This window comes from Muntiacus reevesi, chromosome 3, assembly GCF_963930625.1.
Source record: "Muntiacus reevesi chromosome 3, mMunRee1.1, whole genome shotgun sequence".
Lineage (NCBI taxonomy): Eukaryota > Metazoa > Chordata > Mammalia > Artiodactyla > Cervidae > Muntiacus > Muntiacus reevesi.
The window spans coordinates 236,564,121-236,583,687 of record NC_089251.1 but is presented as its reverse complement, the minus strand read 5'-3'; positions in this window follow the sequence as shown (position 1 = coordinate 236,583,687).

The window sequence follows — 19,567 nt, the reverse complement described above, 5'->3', positions numbered from 1 at the left end:
TTTTTTAATCACTCAGTGAAAAGTTAAATGTTTAATTACTTTGATTTATTAAGTAATAGTCATTGAACAGTTCTGCTTTTCTCTGGAGCTCAAGTGAATTTTGCAGCTTCAGCCTGAAAAAGGAAACACATGGGAAGGACAGCTGTAAATTTAGTTTAGAAACAAACAAAAAGACCATGGTGATATTATTTTGAGTTACCTCTGAAGAATAAGACAACTGCTAAAATGTTTCTTAAAAATAAGGATGTTAATTAAAAAAATGTAAAGATGTGGAAGAAAGTGTTAGCTATCGGCAGGGGAAATTAGCTTTGCAAAGCTGAGTAACTATAGAGGAGGAACTTGTTCAGCTACCCTACAGAGGAGGAACTTGTTCAACTTTGTAAAACCTAATTTTCTCAGAAAGAGACAGAAAGGAAGATTGCTAAGATACAAAGCACCCTTGAGAAACTGTGCCTTGGTTCCGCTAATGCAATAAGAAATACTTTGGCCAATGAGGTTAAATTGGCATAAATAGATAAAGGGGGATGCTAAAAACTTTTTGATAAGAGGAAAGAACATTTGACTCATTAAGGCATCAAGTGATAAAGCATTACAAAGCAAAACAAATTGAAACCAATTGATACCATTTCACGGGGGCTCCAAAGAGCTCTGGTATCATAGTCTTTTATTGGCTCAGTGCAGAGAAGAATTCAGCCAGAGCAAAGACGTAAATAAAAAGTGATTTATTAGAATAGGACGCCTGTGAGACTTACAAGAGGGTGGGTGACAAATGTCGTGCCCAAGAATTTTGTGGACTACAATTTCATAATCAAAGGGAAAGTGGGGAGGGAGAAAAGACCTTCTTTGTCTTTCTTGAGTAGATGTCATGCTTCCATCATTAGTTCCTCTTCCAGGTTGAACAGGGTTGTTTTCTCGTCCCTGTGTGATCAAACTAGGTCCACAAATTGTTTTTTATGTGTGCAGAGAGCATGTCCTAGGGATCATAAATTTACTGAGCTCACAAGACAGGATGTGCGTCTCATACCACCATTGTTTTATTGTTTGGAGGCGTGTCCCATCCTTCTGTTGCATGGTTTTGTTAAGCAAGCCTGCTTGGTTTTGTGGTTAAGCAAACCTCTTAATTTACAGGAGTCTCCCATATTTTTCTATTTACAATCCCCTAGTGTGACTCACTTGGAGAAGGAAATGGCAACCCACTCCAGTGTTCTTGCCTGGAGAATCCCAGTGATGGCGGAGCGTGATGGTCTGCCACCTATGGGGTCGCACAGATCGGACACGACTGAACCAACTTAGCAGCAGCAACAGCAGTGTGGTTCACTACTTACACTTACTTTGTCCATTCTGTCCCTATCAAAATCAATGCAAAGTTTTATTCTAATTGATTAACTACATATTCAAAGAAATGCTCAGAAAGGACTGAGTGTTTTACATTTACAATTTTAGTCTAAATCTCTGGTCAGAATTTTTGTGCATCTTCTTTTCATCGTACTAGCTTTATCAATGCATTGCATTTGTGTCAACACTCCATGGGCCCCTTGCATTTCTACGTATATAATTTGAAGATGTGCTAAGTCGCTTCAGTGATGTCTGACTGTAGCCCACCAGGCTCCTCTGTCCATGGGATTCTCCAGGCAAGAATACTGGAGTGGGTTGCCATGCCCTTCTCCAAGGGGTCTTCCCGACCCACATTTCTAATGTCTCCTGCATTGGCAGGCGAGCTCTTTACCACTATTGCCACCTAGGAAACCCATAATTTCAAGATAGAGATACTATTTTCTTCAAGGGCAGAGAGAAGCTTGGCTGCAGGATAGCAAAGACAAACTCTCCTTCCAGGGCAAAGTTTGCTTATGTATGCTAGCAGAATTTTCCTAAACTTAGAGTTCCTCCATGGTGATTCAAACCCATTGCTTCTGTATTACCCATCTAGCAGCTTCATTTTACTCAGTGGAACTTGGGAGCAAAAGGAATCCATGAGAATTCCTTCTGGCTGAGGAATCCACAGCCTATTGTGCTGTGAGTAACAAAGCCATTTGTCTATGACAGAGAAACCTCTTCTGTCCTTCTGTCAACTTCTGTGAAATTGTGGCAGGCTACTTGTTAGCTGGTAAATAGGATAAAATATCAGACCCTTTGAAGTTAGTGTGTTTCTTTCTTAGAGAAAGAACTACCCAGGGAAACTCCTACTGAAGGGTAGCAGAATATCCCACCCGAAAATATTTCACTTTGGCACAAGGATTATTCTGAAGGCAAGTGAGAAGAACCAGATACAAGGACAGTTCTCTATTCTCCATTGTCTAAAAGCAGGACCAAAATGACACTCCTCCACTCTCTACCAGGAAGGACAGAAATGAGTACTCTGAGACAAGTGTGGACCCTTACCATAATGAAGGCAGGGACTTAAATCTATATAACAAATCTTATGCTTGTTTATCCTTCTTTTCCTGGTAACTACCCCACAGGTAGTTTACATATACCTTCCTTTTCTCTTTAGCTGAAGATGGCATTTAAGCCAAAATTCTAAGCCACCTCTGAGAATTATTCATTTTTCTCTGATTATCTCCCATGTCATCTTCCCTGGTGGCTCAGCAGTAAAGAATCTGCCTGCAGTGTAGGAGACCTGCAGGAGATGCAGGTTTGATCCCTGGGTCAAGAAGATTCCCTGGAGAAGGAAATGGAAACTTACTTCAGTATTCTTGCCTGGGAAAGCCCATGGACAGAGGAGCCTGGTGGGCTACAGTCTGTGGGGTCTGAGAGTTGGAAATGACTAAGTTGGAAATGACTCTCAGCAACAAGTTGGAAACAACAAGCACGCACACACATATAACAACATATACATGAGGATATGTGTTAGTAAACCTCTGGGCTTTTTTTCACTTGCTCATCTGTTTTTTATTATGGGGATCTCTGCCAAGAACTCAGAAGGGTAAATGGAAAATTATTTTACCACCCTTACACTATCATTTGAGATGCAGAGAAGATTTTCAACACTATAGTCTACTGTATCTCTCTCTAAACCCATTATTTCATATAATAAATTTTCCAGTATAGGAACTGAAATTTCAAATGAGTCAATAGGAGTATTTTTTTAAAAAGTATGATACAGCAACCCAAGATGGCTATTCTCTTCCTCTCTGTATATCCCCTGCTTGACTAGTAAGTGCCTGCTTCACCTACACCTACTCACATACTTGCCCCAGGCCCTGACTAATAACTGTTATTTTAGCCACCATGATAGCTTATCAAAAGGGGCAGTGAGGGACATGCCAGCAGAAGCTGGTTCCCCTGGTAACCAGTAAGTCAACTTGATGTCAATTCCCCCTATAATTTGTAACTCCCGGCCCCTGGAGCAAAGACTGCCCAGTGTCCTGCCCGCAGTCCCCCACACATGATAGGATATTTCTCAAGGATATTGTGTCAGATGTGTAAGTTCCCCCATCCCTTAAACCTTTGATGTCTCTGTTGCAGACATCAAAGACATTTCTTTGGACTTAAGGCTGGTTAAGCACAGGCTTGCAGGCCTGCATAGTGCAGCTCAATAGTAACAGTTATGACAATTTGCTCCAAGATTCAGTGACTATGGTATGAACAGTATCATTTTATGAAAATAGAATGTATAAAAAACATTTTAAATTGTACATGTTTTTTCATAAATTACTCCGTTATTTCATTTAAAAAAAAAATAGCTTATAGAGTAAATGGACTTTTCTGGCGGCTCAGTGGCAAAGAATCTCCCTACCAATGCAGGAGACAATGGTTGGATCTGATAGATCCCCTAGGGGAGGTGATGGCTACCCACTCCAGTTTTCTTGCCATGGACAGAGGAGCCTGGCGGGCTACAGTCCATAGGGTCACAAAGAACCAGACACGACTTAGCAACTAAACAACAACAATATTAAATAGAATGTAACAGGCACTGTTTTGTGAAGTGTTATTCCTCTAAAGAACTCCATCAGGTATAGACAATTATTATTTTATAAATGTAAAAAGTAAGGTGGAGAGTTGTATATCACTTATCTATAATTGCAGTGTTAGCATAGCAAAGCTGAGGTTAGAACCCAGGAAGTTTAGCTGCAGAATGTGGTCTCATAAACAATACATTTGTTTGTTTTGTATTTTAAAATACAAAATTTTGTATTTCACTGATAGATCTTCTTGCTTCTCCACTAACCTACTTCAGTCTACTGTCAGCACAGCTGAAAGAGCAATACTTTAAAAAAATGTTACATCATGTCCAGCTAAGGCTCCAATCCCATACTGCTGCTGCTGCTAAGTCACTTCAGTCATGTCCGATTCTGTGCGACCCCATAGACGGCAGCCCACCAGGCTCCCCCGTCCCTGGGATTCTCCAGGCAAGAATACTGGAGTGGGTTGCCATTTCCCTCTCTAATGCATGAAAGTAAAAAATGAAAGTGAAGTCGCTCAGTCGTGTCCGACCCTTAGCGACCCCATGGACTGCAGCCCACCAGGATCCTCCATCCACGGGATTTTCCAGGCAAGAGTACTGGAGTGGGGTGCTATTGCCTTCTCCACCAATCCCATAAGTGGCCCTTATCTCACCCAGAGGATGAAAGAATATGCTTGCTATGGCCTGTAAAGTCCTGATGTGATCTTCCCCAATGCCACTGCTCTGTAACCACTCCATGACTCACCTCTGGCTCAATCCACACCAGACTCACTGGGCTCCTTGCTTTAAAGGAGAGAACCCATTTACTCTCTCTCTCTACCCACATAGTATTTTAAAATTAAACAAAAATTATTTACACCATAAGTGAAGAGGGCTTAAAGAGCAGAAAAAATGGCATACCAATAACTAGAGAAATAAACGAGAAAATTCATGGTTTTGACTAAGATGAGCCAAAAATTTGTTCTCTTACACAGGAAATACATGTTTTCTGACAAGTGTAAAGTTTTCATGACTGTGTCTACTTATAGTATTTCTTCCAAATCTTGGTGGTCTTTGACCTTAGGGTGAGTTTAGATATTCAATTAACCAGTACATTTACTAGTACAATATAAACACTGAAATAACAATGGTCCCCTTTCCTATCTGTGCCCATCTGACTTTCTCTTTCCCTCTAAATGAATTTTTTCTTTCTCCCCCTCTTCACAGATGGAAAACATAGGAAAACAGAGGCAGTAAATATTTACTGCTCCTCAGCAAAATTCAGAGCCAGAATCTGCCCCTCTCAGGATTCATTTATATGCCAAATACTAAGATATACCAGCTAATGAATAACAGCATGAATGCAGCTTATTTTATAGCACTAAGAAATTTCACATAGATAGCCTAATTCATTTTAGTCAATAAATGCTTATTTAACATCTATATTGTAGTACTAGTTTAGATGGAAAAAAAAATACATCAGTGGAAGTGGGGAGGATGTCCTTGCCCTTGTGGAGCTTATATTCTAGCATGAAGAATAAGCAATGATAACTAAAGATAATGAATAAGTAAATTAATATATAGTATGTTAGGAGATGATAAATGCTGTGGAACAAAGGAACATGGAAACAGAGGTAGGAGTAGGGAGGTGACTAAGTAGGTGGCAGTATAGAATGGGGCGCCCAAAGGAGCCTTGTAAAGCAAAGGATGTTTGTGCAAAGGATTAAAGGACATGAGCAAGTTAGACATGAAAATCTCTGTAGGCAGTATATTCCAAGCAGAACTAGAGCTATAATCCAGAAATCTGATGACCTGTTTAAAGCAAAGTAAGGGGCCAGTGAGTTTGGTGTGGATTGAGCCAGAGGTGAGTCATAGAATGGTTACAGAGCAGGAACATTGGGGAAGATCACATCAGGACTTTAAATACCTTTGCAAGCACATTCTTTCATCCTCTGGGTGAGATAACAGCCACCTAAGGGATTGGAGCCTTAGCTGGACATGATGTAACTTGTGTTTTAAAGTTACTGAAAAGTTACTGAAAGTCACTCTTTCAGCTGTGCTGACAATAGACTCAAGTGGATTAGTAGAGAAGCAAGGAGATCTATCAGCAATCTGTTGGCAATTTAGAGATAATGGTGACTTACTATGGAGTAGCAGCTGAGATGATGAGAAGTGGTCAGGTCATTTTCCATTTTTAAGGTATAGCCTTTTTTATTTACTGATGCTTTGGATTTGACCATTGATGGCTTGGTGACAAAGTTTCTCTCCTTGGCCAAACTCTAGTCAGGCTCTTCTGAGCGATCTTCTTAACCCTGGCCCCTATAAACTTGAACAAAAACTTAGTTTCTAACAGCTTGAGGCTGTATCCCTAGAATGACCCTAGTCCCCTTAAAGTGCCCATATGAGAAGACTCAAAGCTTCCAAAAGAATTGACTGTTGCTGGCTGGCTTGTTCCAGTTGGCACCTGAAGATAGGGTCCCATCTCCCAGTCTCCAAGAGAGGGCAGGAGCCTCCTTTGACTTGGCAAACCCTGAAGGATTTTGCTTGGGCTAGACCCCTCTTCCTGCTCTTTGTAATTTTTTTCTTGCTTTCCAGATTCTATAGGGCCCTCACTTACCCCCACCCCTTATTTCCTCATCTTCTCTTTAAAACACACAGTCACCTATCTATAAATCAAAGTTGAGTTCAATTCACATCAGATTCTTTTCCCTATAATTTCCCTATTATTAATAGTCTATGACCAATTTAAATTACCCTTACTACTTTAACTAGTGTCCAGTTTTATGTATCATTGCCAATGGTGGCAACTGGAGGAAGAACTGTTTGGGATGGCCAAATCAAAAATCAATATTGAACATGTTAGATCTGATACGCCTAGGAGACTAAGTGACAATGTTAAGTAGGTTGTTGTTCTAAGAGGCTGGTTGGAGGGAACAGTGCCTACCAACCACCCAGCATTTGCTTGTTATGGAACCTTTCTATTTCCCACCTGATACGTTACAACTGTTAAGAAGTAGTGAAGAATTCTGTAAGAGATATTCCTCCAAAAATGGCCTTAAAATGGAAATGATTCCTATTGGCAGTGAAAGTGAGAGGGCCCAAGAAATTAATGCCCCTTTGACTTTGTTTTCCATAGAATTAGTGAATGAGAGAAACAGATTATGACCTAGTGAATTAAAGGTGAAGCTTATTATAAATGCAAAGTGATTCTGGCAACCTTTAAATCCACATAGTTTAAGAAATTATGCACACCCAATGTCTTGGACAGCTCGTGCTGCCTTAACAAAAATACCATAGACAGGACTGTTTAAACAATGGGAATTTATTTCTCCCAGTTCTAGAGACTGAAAGCTCAAGATCAAGGTTCCAGAGGATTGGTGAGACACCTTGAGTTGCACATGGCTGCCTTCTCACTGTTTCCACACATGGTCTTTAGCCAGAAGGAGACAGAGAAGTGAATTCTCCGGTGTTTCTTATAAGGGCACTAAAAATTTCACTCTGAGGGGCACACTTTCACAACCTCATCTAAACCTTATTACCATTCAATGATGCTATCTCCAAATACCATCACACTGTTAAGCTTCAATAAATGAATTTTAGGGGAACATAGTTATCTATAAAATATATCATCTAAAAGGTGAGGAAGAGGAGACACAGTCATAAGTGTCTGCTGTGTTGTCACCTTGGTTCCACCCTAGAATTTATTTATTTCATGCTAAAATATATTCATATAGATTTCATGCCATTGCTTTAATTGATAGACAGGAAAAATTATCATACTTTCTCCAGAAATTATTCATTGTGTTTTCAACATGAAATAATGAAGGATTTATTTGTGTTAATTTCACAAAGTACAAAAATATGACAGTAAGATGTGAAGTCATCTGGTAATAATCTCATTAAAAGTCCAAAGGTTCAGTTTCTTTCAGCAGCTGCCTAAGTGTTCTTCCCGCTAGTGAGGACAGAGAGCTAAAAGTTTCCTAAATAAGAAAAACCTGAATATTATTTACCATTTATTATTGAAACCAGCCAGTTGACAAATTGACCTTATTCAACTAGGTTTTCAACAACAGTTTTCTGTTTCTGATTCTGGTAATATTAAGGACTCTATTGGCAGAAGCACAAACTCTAAAGCAATTTAATAAACAGTAATGCATATATGAAAAGTGTCAACAGGACTCTTTAGAAAGGTGAAGAATGGTAGCTTCTGAATATACATATATAGCAATAAATACACTTGGATTGCTAAAGCTCTATTAAGCAATCTGGATTCAACGCAAGCTTCTTTAGAAATGCTATGTGTAACGTTAATCACACTGTGTGTCCACCACTAATGCTCAATAAAAGCACCAACACGATGATTAATAGCCTTGGTGAAGTTATCTGTGATTCAGGTAATATTGGAAAAACGCCTGTCTTACATTTTATTTTTAAATGTTTATTTATTTGTTTGGATTGGGTCTTAATTGCAGCACACAGAATCTTCATTGTGTCATGCAGGATCTTCCACTGTGACACCCAGACCCAGGTTGTGGCATGCAAACTTAGTCGTGGCGCATGCGCGGCTTGGCTGCTCCACCACAAGTGGGATCTTAGTTCCCCGACGAGGGGTGGAACCCCACCCCCCACCCCCTGCACTGAAAGGCAGATTCTTAATAACTGACCACCAGGGAAGTCCTGTCTTAAATTTTAAATACAGGTTTCATGTTTGTGAATATCAGACCTCGTATTAACATGAGATCATACACTCACAACACTGACTTTCTAGAAAGATAGAAATGAAATAACATTGATTGATACTTTGGGTTGGTGCTTATCCCTTCAGTCAGTAACTTAATTATATATTATGTGAGTTTGAGTTACCAGAAACTAAAATAACTTGATCAAAACCATAAAAGTGGTCCAATTCTTAAATAGATCACGGACTGCCTAAAAGCTGAGATCATCTCATTTCCACACATGCATGTGTGAAGATAAGATTGCTGGTGGAAATAAGACCTGGTAATAAGAATGACCCAGCAATCCCACTTCTGGGCATACACACTGAGGAAACCAGATCTGAAAGAGACACGTGCACCCCAATGTTCATCGGAGCACTGTTTATAATAGCCAGGACATGGAAGCAACCTAGATGCCCATCAGCAGACGAATGGATAAGGAAGCTGTGGTACATATACACCATGGAATATTATTCAGCCGTTAAAAAGAATTCATTTGAATCAGTTCTAATGAGATGGATGAAACTGGAGCCCATTATACAGAGTGAAGTAAGCCAAAAAGATAAAGACCATTACAGTATACTAACACATATATATGGAATTTAGAAAGATGGTAATGATAAACAGAAAAAGAGACACAGATGTACAGAACAGACTTTTGGACTCTGTGGGAGAAGGCAAGGGTGGGATGTTTCAAGAGAACAGCATTGAAACATGTATGTTATCTAGGGTGAAACAGATCACCAGCCCAGGTTGGATGCATGAGACAAGTACTCGGGCCTGGTGCACTGGGAAGACCCAGAGGAATACGGTGGAGAGGGAGGTGGGAAGGGGGATCGGGATGGGGAATACATGTAAATCCATGGCTAATTCAAGTCAATGTATGACAAAAACCACTACAATGTTGTAAAGTAATTAGCCTCCAACTAATAAAAATAAATGAAAAAAACAAAAATAAAAAATAAATAAAAGAATGAAAAGATTAGAATCTTGTTTTCCATAAATGTTTGTTGTTTATATAGTTATGAATCTGGTCACACTGTGGTGCTTCTGAGATCGTAGTTCCCAGATCAGAGATTGAACCGATGGAAACAGGCCCTCAACAGTGAAAGCACAGAGTCCTAAGCACTGGACCGCCAGGGAATTCCCCTACGATCTATGTATTTATATAGCACATGACGCTTTTCAGTTATTTTCCAGAACATTATATTGGATATTCACAACAACCTTGTGAAATAAATAGCAGTTATTCAATAAATTTTAAGAGGAAGCTAAGATAGTAATAAGGTGCGTCGTGAATGCAGGCACAGATCAAAAAACAGTTGCAAAATATTTTTAAAACAAAATATAACCTAATTTATTTTCATGTTTGGAAAATGATAACCCAAAATGCTCCTGTAGTTTTGAATAAATGAATGAAGTTCCCGGCTTAAGCTTTCTAAGTTGTTTAAAAGCTAAGAATTAAGCTATAAAGCACTTTATTGAGTTCTCCCAAATTAGAAATTAAGGAAAAAGTTTAGTACACCCCTTGTAAGGTCCCAGAGGCTAGGAATTATGACATATACTAACACAAATGAGGATCCATTATCAGGAGCCGCCGGGATGCACCCAGTCCGTGACAAGGTCATGGGACGAGAGAGGAACCTGCAAGGCAGCTCTTATCCTCAAGGTTGTCCCAGTGGCCCGGTATGTCCCTTTCTTCCTTCTGTCTTACTATTGTTGGGCTTTATATTAATTTTTGGAAATGATAATATATAGTAATAAGGCCTCACTGGAAAAGTCCAGGCCTTTTTGGAAATGCTCAAGATTGCTCTGGCTCAGGACACGACCATAAACATCAAGTCATAAAAGAAAAGGCCACAGGTATAGTTTGGCTGCTTGCTTAAAAGATTATAATGTTCTAGAATAGAAAAGAGTAGAGGTGTTTAGATTTAGAAGTAGATATACTGCTTTAGTTTACTTGCTCCTTGGTTGAAAGTGTTTTCACTATTGCTATTTCCTTGCTGCTATTCGTTCATTGTTTCCCTTTCTTTAAACAACATGGGATATTATGGGTATTTTTGTAAAATTAGAAAATGGGGTATATAGGATTTTAATAGAAGATTTATATTAACCAGCTTTACTGCCATTATCTTACTATTAATAGAGGTGTTTTGCTGCTTTAGAGGTGTTTTTGCTGTTTAATAGTTAATCGTTGTAAATTGAGATTTTGTGGTTTCAGGTAAAGAAAAATATCAGGTTTTTCTCATGGTACTATTTTCAGAAATGTCAGACATGTTACTGTGACCCTTCCCATGTATTGTTTTATTGTCCAAAGAGTTTACATTATACCTGAGACTTGTGGAACACTGTTTTTGTTACACTGAGAATGTTAGGCCATTGAGGCAAGAAGCCTATATACGGGACATTTAAGTATAAACCCTGTAATCGGAAACGTTCTAGATGAATGCTTAGGGGGAAAACATGGGGAAAAAAATATTGACGGAAGCACAAACCAATATCTGATGTAATATGTGGTGACTTAAGGGGGAGGTAACATTCATTCTATAAAAACTGAGCTATCCTAAAAAAAAAAAAAAAAAAAGCTACCTCTTCTATGCAACCGTCTGTGTGTGTGTCTGTCTTCTTCCTCGCCAACGCCACTCATCCCTTGGGTATTCCTGGTCCTGCCGGGGCTGGACCTCGGCAATCCATGATCAGTGATGGTGCAAAAACCACCAGAGTGGATATAAGAAACTCAATTAATGCACCATCCAAGATCTGCTCAACTTAGTCTATCTCAAAGTGTTGCTTTGTTTTCTGGCCTCTATCCATAAAACTTACTTGTTGCTGTGCATGAGTGCTCAGTTGTGTCTGACTCTTTACGACCCCATGGACTGTAGATTGTCAGGCTCCTCTGTCCATGGAGTTTTCAGGCAAGAATACTAGAGCTGGTTGTCATTTCCTTCTCCAGGGGATCTTCCCTATCCAAGGATCGAACCCATGTCTTTTGCATCTCTTGCATTGGCAGGAGGATTCTTTACCAGCTGAGCCAACTAGAGAAGCCCACTAGTTGTTGGTACATTTATTAAAAATGCAGATGGCATACTCAGAATCAATTACCACACTTAGGCTGTGGGCGCAAGGCTGTCTGGAGAGGACCACCTGCCATGACCTTCAGTGGAGGTATGTAAGATGCACTGGATAGAAGGGAGCTGCGGGTACAACAGCCTCTCTTCCCTGTCTCCAATCTCCTTTCAGAAATTCCAATGACTGATCTCCATCAAAAGCCAGAGAAAAGGGGAGTTTAGGGACACAACAGCCACCCAGGGTTCGGCATAGGGGACAGTGTAGCATGAATCTTCAGAGGCAAGTGGAAAAGATAAAAAATGGTGAAGAGAAACAAATTCCATAACATACATTTATAATCCTGCCAAAATTTAACAGCTCTTCAATTAGAGGCTCAATTTATGTAATTTTTCTGTAAGGCAAAAATCCAGATAAATTGCTTAAAGTTAGTATTTATAGAAAAATTATATTGAATAGCGAATTTCTCTTTCATTAAAACCAAATGCTTGACTGAGCAATTAGGCTATGGAGATGAGACAGGGAGAATGAAAGAAAACCTAGGTTTTTATTCAGCCACCATGATTCCATTACTGACTTGATCCACCCATTACAAGAGGCACTATGGCAACCAGCTCAGAAGAAAGGGGGAGGGGGAGGAGAAAGGAGGATGTAACCTAGCAACAGAATCTTTAGGCCGCAGTTTGCTCATAATTGTCAAAATGGTAGTTAGTGATATCAGAAAACATAATTAAATCAAGAGGAAGTATACCAAAAAGGGGTGAGTGGGGATATAGCAAATATTTATGTATGTAGGTAAGAAAGATCAAATATTTATTAAAGTTAAAATTCCTGTATAAAATGTTTTTCTGTATATTATTTTAAATAAATGTACACATAAAGTAAAAACTGTTTAGAAGGAAATAAAAAACTGATTTCTATTAGAAAAGCATGTGCCTAAGATAGAGCTTTTTCAGTATAAATTTGAAAAATTAAATGGTTATAATCTCAACTTAAGTATTAACTAACCAAACATGTATCTTCAAGCTTATTATGACTTTATCATAGTTACTCAAGAATGAAAAAAGTAGTTCATTTTTCTTTAATGTGTCTATCTATTTATTTGGCTGTATCAGGTCTTAGTTGCCACACTGAGGATCTTCTGTGGTGCACGAACTTTCTAGTTGTAGAGTACAGATACAGACTTAGTTGCTCCAAGGCATGTGGGAGCTTAGTCCCCTGACCAGGGATCAAACCCACATCCCTTCATTGCAAGGCAGATTCTTAACCACTGGACCACCACGGAAGTTCCCCCAAATAGTTGATATTAGATCAATATCGATATTTCCTTCTGATTGATATTTGAGAAATGTTCATGTAGAACACTATTAGCTAACCACATCATGCAGATAACAAGTTAATAGCTATAACAGAATTGGGACAATTTCCCTTTATTAACTCCACTGATTTCATTCATTCACATACACATTCTGATTTCAAGAGAATATGCTAATTGGTACACTAACTACATTTTCTTATTTTCTAAATTTTTGAAGTTCTGGGATCTGGGGCCAGACTAACTGCCCCTCCCAGGACTTGTTTAGTCACTAAGCTGATCTGACTCTTTTGCGACCCCACGGACTGTAGCCAGCCAGGCTCCTCTGTCCATGAGATTTCCCAGGCAAGAATACTGGAGAGGGTTGCAATTTCCTTCTCCAGGGGAATCTTCCTGACCCAGGGATCGAACCTGTGTCTCCTGCATTGCAGGTGGATTCATTACCACTGAGCTATCAAGGAAGCCCAGAACCTACCAAAGGGAATTATGTACATATGTTTAGTCACTCAGTCACATCTGACTCTTCGTGACCATATGGACAGACTGCATCCTGCCAGGCTCCTCTGTCCGTGGGATTCTCCAGGCAAGAATACTGGAGTGGGGTGCCACCTCCTTCTCCAGTGAATCTCCCCCACCCAGGGACTGAACTTGCATCTCCTGCATTGCAGGCGGATTCTTCACCACTGAGATGCCAGGGAAGCCCTTCCCGGGGGCTAACCAATTATTAAAGACAGCAAAAGACAATTCGATCTTTCGTAGGCAAACTAGGTAATCTAGAGCCTGAACTCTGAACTACCACCTCTCTCTGGATCTGTCTTGTCAAGAGGCAGAATCCTCTGCACTAACCTCCCTGGGACCAGATAACAGGCAACTGGAAGAAACAGCCTCTCTGACCCAGAGCCTGCTGAAATTATTCAAACAAGCCAATTCTAACCCTGCTTACCCTGCCTTGCCTGGCCTTTCCCATGGAAACCAAAATGCAGGCTCCACTCATCCTTTTCCTTGGCTCTTTATACCTCCTGACTGACCCTGGTGCTTCCCCATGCATGGTCTGGTGTTCCCCTCCTATTAGAAACTGTAACCGACGTGGCAATCATTTCCTGATCTGTTGCGCTCATCCTATTGGAATAACAATAAAACCTACATTTTAAAACAATTGGTTCTAGTCATTATCGTCTGTTTTAACTCTTGAAGGAACTGTGCAGTAAATATTTCAGATGGATCATTGACTCCAAGTTCATTTACTGGCTGTGTGACACTGGGCAGAATAATACAACTTCTATGAATCTCAGTCTACTTTTGCAAAATAGTGAAATTCTCTACTACTAGAAAAATTAGTCCTCTTACTGTTTTCTCTGTTTTTATAAAATATAATACTTTATACTAAATTATCTTCCCATTGGGAAATATAGATAATTTCCCTTTTCTTTTATCTGGCAAAAAATCTATAATTGTACCTAGTTATAGTTTGTGTTTTTGTTTTTTTTTTGACTTGAGACCAGCCACATCATTTGTGATGCAATTAAGTTTTTTTTTTTGCAATTAAGATTTGATAGTAAAATCCCCACAAGGTGGCGGCAGAGGCATCACCATCAGCAGCCAGTAGCTGCACAGAAGAGCCTAAGGAAGGAAGCAGGGGAAGTGAATGCCTACATTCAAGGCAAGATAAGCCTACAGCTGAACATCTAGGATTTGATGCTGCTTTGAGTCTGTCGGCTCCACATAGGAGACGCTGGGCCATCGAGCTTCCAGGGAACTTAATAGGCCAAAGGCAGCGTTTGGCCCCATCTAAGACCCTGGGTCAGCTTTTAGAATTTCATTTTGTGAGGAAGTTCAGGTTTTTTCTACAGTTCACTGTGGTGTTCTCCAAGTTCTAAATGAAAATGCTATTCTTAATTCCTAATTAATGACACACAGCACATTCATGTGCATGTAAGCAGTCTATTCCTGAAAAACAAAATATTTCTGAGATGTAGAAAATTAGTTAACACTCATAGTCCATATTTGCATCCTTATTAATATTAATCTATCTATTAAAATCATAAATTCTTTAAGTATTTTAAATATATCATTTGTAGTAACAAAATAATTTGGACTATTCTATCATTAAAATTTTAAAAATCTTCCACATAGTGCAATATATCCCTCTTGTGATTTTTACTGCATTTGAGGGAGAAAGAATCAATGAAATGGAACCCGCTGATTAAGTTCTAAGATTAAGTTCTGAGGGGTGGGAAAGACCATGCAAGACCCCTAGAACTGTTGGATCTTTACATCCTCAACACAAATGTGCAAATAGACACACAAATGCAGGACTCGGATACATACATTCTCATTAGGAATTCAGAGGAGAAAAACTAACTTCTTGTAGGTGTAATCAGGAACTATTCCATTTAAAATGTTATAAAATTTAATTTTCCCAGCTGATGCTTAAAAATGGGATGCTCTGCTTCTTGCTTCAGTTTTCACCTTAGAAACCAGCATCCTTTTCAACACGTGTTTAGCATCAATGTTTCATAATTTTGCACTTTTTGTTGGTGATTTCACTGTTTGAAATGACCCCAAACATAGTCCTGAAGTGTTATCTGGTGTATCCAAGCGCTGGAAGGCTGTGATGTGCCTCAAAGAGAAATATGTGTTAGATATGCTTTATTCAGGTATGAGTTACAGTATTGTTGACCCCGAGTATAATGTTAGTGAATTAACAACATATATTAAATAAGGGGTCTTTAAAGAGAGACACACAGAAAACAAGGTTATGCATGAATTGGTTTTAGAAATATTATGACCTCAGGAACCTAACTCCACACTTCCCCAGGGGCAGTGGCTCAGTATTCGTGAATTCAATGTGACTTTACAGCGGAGGATGAGACTTCATTGTACTCTCCGTTGGTGCTATGCTAGTAGAGGCCCTAATCCTTAGTTCTCAAGTCTGGCTGGAGACTAGTATCACAAGTGCAATTGAAAGGAGAAATAACTGACCATAAAGTTCCAATCGTGGAGATTCTGATGCAATGGATAGTTGTATATCTATCTGCCTGTGAGTCAAATATACAGCGAGGCTTGCGAGCAACTTTCTAGCTCACTTTGCCACACAACAAGGAACTGAGTGGCTGCTCTGGTACTTCCTCTTGGGGATGCTCTGGGAGGGCAAGGTGTGTGCTCAGATAAGGAAAGCATCTAAAAGACAAATTCTTCTAGCCAGCCTTCGGTTATTTTTTAAATAAAATGGCTTGAGCTCCTATAAAAAAAAACAATGTCTTAAAAATCAGAATTTTTAAGTGTTTTGAGCAGGTATCACTTTATTTTAGGGGAGGTGGACACAGCTAAGTTCTAGCCAATGAGATATATTAAAAAAAATTCTGCGAGAGACTTGTGGGACAGTTTTCTCTTCACTATTGAGAAAACACAAGTGGGAGAAACTCTATGTTTCATCTTGTTACAACCTGCTTTGAACTGGAGTTGTAGGAAGAAATGATGTGGGGAGCTGTGGCAGTCATTTTGCTACAATGAGAAGACAAGAAAATTACACGGCACACCCCAGAGGTCTGACCTCAATGAATTACTGGCTCTTCCTGTTAAGTGTGAAAAGTCAATTCCCTGTTGCTGGGCCACATTTACTCAGCGTCATCTTTACCTTGCAGCTGGAAGCATGCCTATTGAAATGGCCCGCCTATCCTGCAGAGCATGGTGAAGTCTAGCACAGTTCATAAGATATTTGACAATTTCTATAGGGCTTATGCTCTCATTGTCTCCCTGCATGGAATTCTCAATCTATGCTCCCTCTCTCACTTTCTACAGGTACACTTTTCTATGTAGCTCTGCTCCACCACATGGGGCCACTACCTCTCCTTAATTAACCAAAGCAACACAATATAAACCAATACATGTGGAAGACCTGTATAGGCAGACTTTCATGGGAGATCTGGGTCTATAGCCCTGGTCCAGGCCCCTCTGTCCATGGGGATCCTCCAGGCAAGAATACTGGAGTGAGTTGCCATGCCCTCCTCCAGGGGATCTTCCCAATCCAGGGATCAAGTCCAGGTCTCCCACATTGCAGGTAATTCTTTACCATCTGAGCCACCAGGGAAACCCAGACCTAGGACTACTGGGTTAGTACTACTAAGGGTCAGAAACACAGGAATGAACTTGTCATATTCTGGCCATCTCTGCCATCAGGAATCTCTCTCAGATTCTCCCTTTGGAATGTCAATACAATCTACCTATGGTGATCTCTTCCTTGGAGATCTCTTCCTTCCAGCGAAGACCATCTCAGTTCACCCTCTAATGAACAGATGTTGAATGTGTGTAAATGCACACATATGCATTTACACATATATTTATGCAATAAAAAATGGTAGGATATATATTAATAATGCCTATCTCTTGGAGATGGAATTATAAGTAATTCACATAATATTCTTCAATATGATGTGATTTTCCCCCTGAAATTTCTACAGCAAATAAAAATTATTTTAAAATAAAAATTAATTTTATTAAAATATTCAATTCAGGAGCAAATCATCTGGACAGCACATGTCTGGCAATAGGCTCTGAAATATATTCAGGTTCCATGTGTTAATATACTGACATTTGTCACAAAGCAATAGCACTAGTAATTTGAAAGTTTGACTTCCAAAATCTAAAAGCTGCATTCCATTTTCCTCCTGGAGCCCTCTCCCATTTCACCTCCACACCTTCATTCTTGTTAATACTTCTCTTCAAATATATCACATCTCTAGCCCTTTATTGACTATGCCAAAGCCTTTGACTGTGTGGATCACAACAAACAGTGGAAAATTCTTAAAGAAATGGGAATACCAGACCACCTTACCTGACTCCTGAGAATGCAGGTCAAGAAGCAAGAGTTAGAACTGGACATGGAACAAAAGACTGCTTCCAAATCGGGAAAGGAGTACGTCAAGGCTGTATATTGTCACCCTGCTGATTTAACTTATATGCAGAGTACATCATGAGAAATGCTGGGCTGGATGAAGCACAAGCTGGAATCAAGATTGCCAGGAGAAATATCAAGAACCTCAGATATGCAGATGACACCACCCTTATGGCAGAAATCAGAGAAGAACTAAAGAGCCTCTAGATGAAGGTGAAAGAGAAGAGTGAAAAAGTTGGCTTATAACTCAACATTCAGAAAACTAAGATCATGGCATCTGGTCCCATCACTTCATGGCAAACAGATGGGGAAACAATGGAAACAGTGAGAGACTTTATTTTGGGGGGCTCCAAAATCACTGCAGATGGTGATTGCAGCCATGAAATTAAAAGATGCTTGCTCTTTGGAAGAAAAATTATGACCAATCTAGACAGCATATTAAAAAGCAGAGGCATTACTTTGCCAACAAAGGTCCATATAATCAAAGCTATGGTTTTTCCAGTAGTCAGGTATGGATGTGAGAGTTGGACTATAAAGAAAGCTGAGCGCTGAAGAATTGATGCTTTTGACCTGCGGTGTTGGAGAAGACTCTTGAGAGTCCTTTGGACTGCAAAGAGATCCAATCAGTCCATCCTAAAGGAAATCAGTCCTGAATGTTCATTGAAAGGACTGATGCTGAAGCTGAAACTTCAATACTTTGGCTACCTGATGTGAAAAACTGACTCACTAGAAAAAACCCTGATGCTGGGAAAGATTGAAGGCAGGAGGAGAAGGGGATGTCAGAGAATAAGATGGTTGAATGGCATCACCGACTTGATGGACATGAGTTTGAGTAAGCTCCAGGAGTTTGTGATGGACAAGAAAGCCTGGTGTGCTGTAGTCCATGAGGTCGCAAAGAATCGGACACGACTGAGTGACTGAACTGAACTAGCCCTTAGGAGGCTCTCTAGAGTTGAGGTCAAATACTTTATTCTTGATCCGTATCAGCTAAAATCTTTGAACATGAACCCCCTAATATATATATAAATATATATTTTCTTTACATGTACAATTATGACATACCATAAAATACAAACAAAAACTTAAAAATAAGGGATGATATAAAGATGAAACAAGATTTTTAAAAGTAATTGATATAAACTAGTGCATTAATAATAAAAATAATTTGTAATTGACAATGTTTATTTTTTAAATCTTAGTGTAACTCTCTTATTTAGCAATTCAGAAGTCTGGTTGTATTTATCTCAATATTTGATTTCAATAATTCATTCTAGAACAATAACTCATGTCTCTGTCCCTACTTGAAGACTCTGTCAGCTGAATAAGACCAGAAGAGAAATAAAAATATTTAACTAGCTATATGGCATGGGTAGTAAGCAATTTGAACAGCCACTCTTCAATCAGTATGGGCCCAGGCTGAGACTGCTAACCCCACAGTGCCCATCAGCTAAATGCCAACCAGGATTTCAAGGAGAAAACAAGGCACTCTACCAACATTTGACTGTAGCTTGCTCTTGAACATTTATCGTAAAATAAAAGAAGCCCAGTCAATCTATGCTTTTGAGGCAAAGGTGTTGTTTTAAAGATGTGCAAATATGCAAGTAAAATTTTAAAAGGACTTAAGCTATGGAGGAAGCACTTAGAAAAAATGGATGTTTGGAAAATATATCACTGACACCTGATATTTTTGC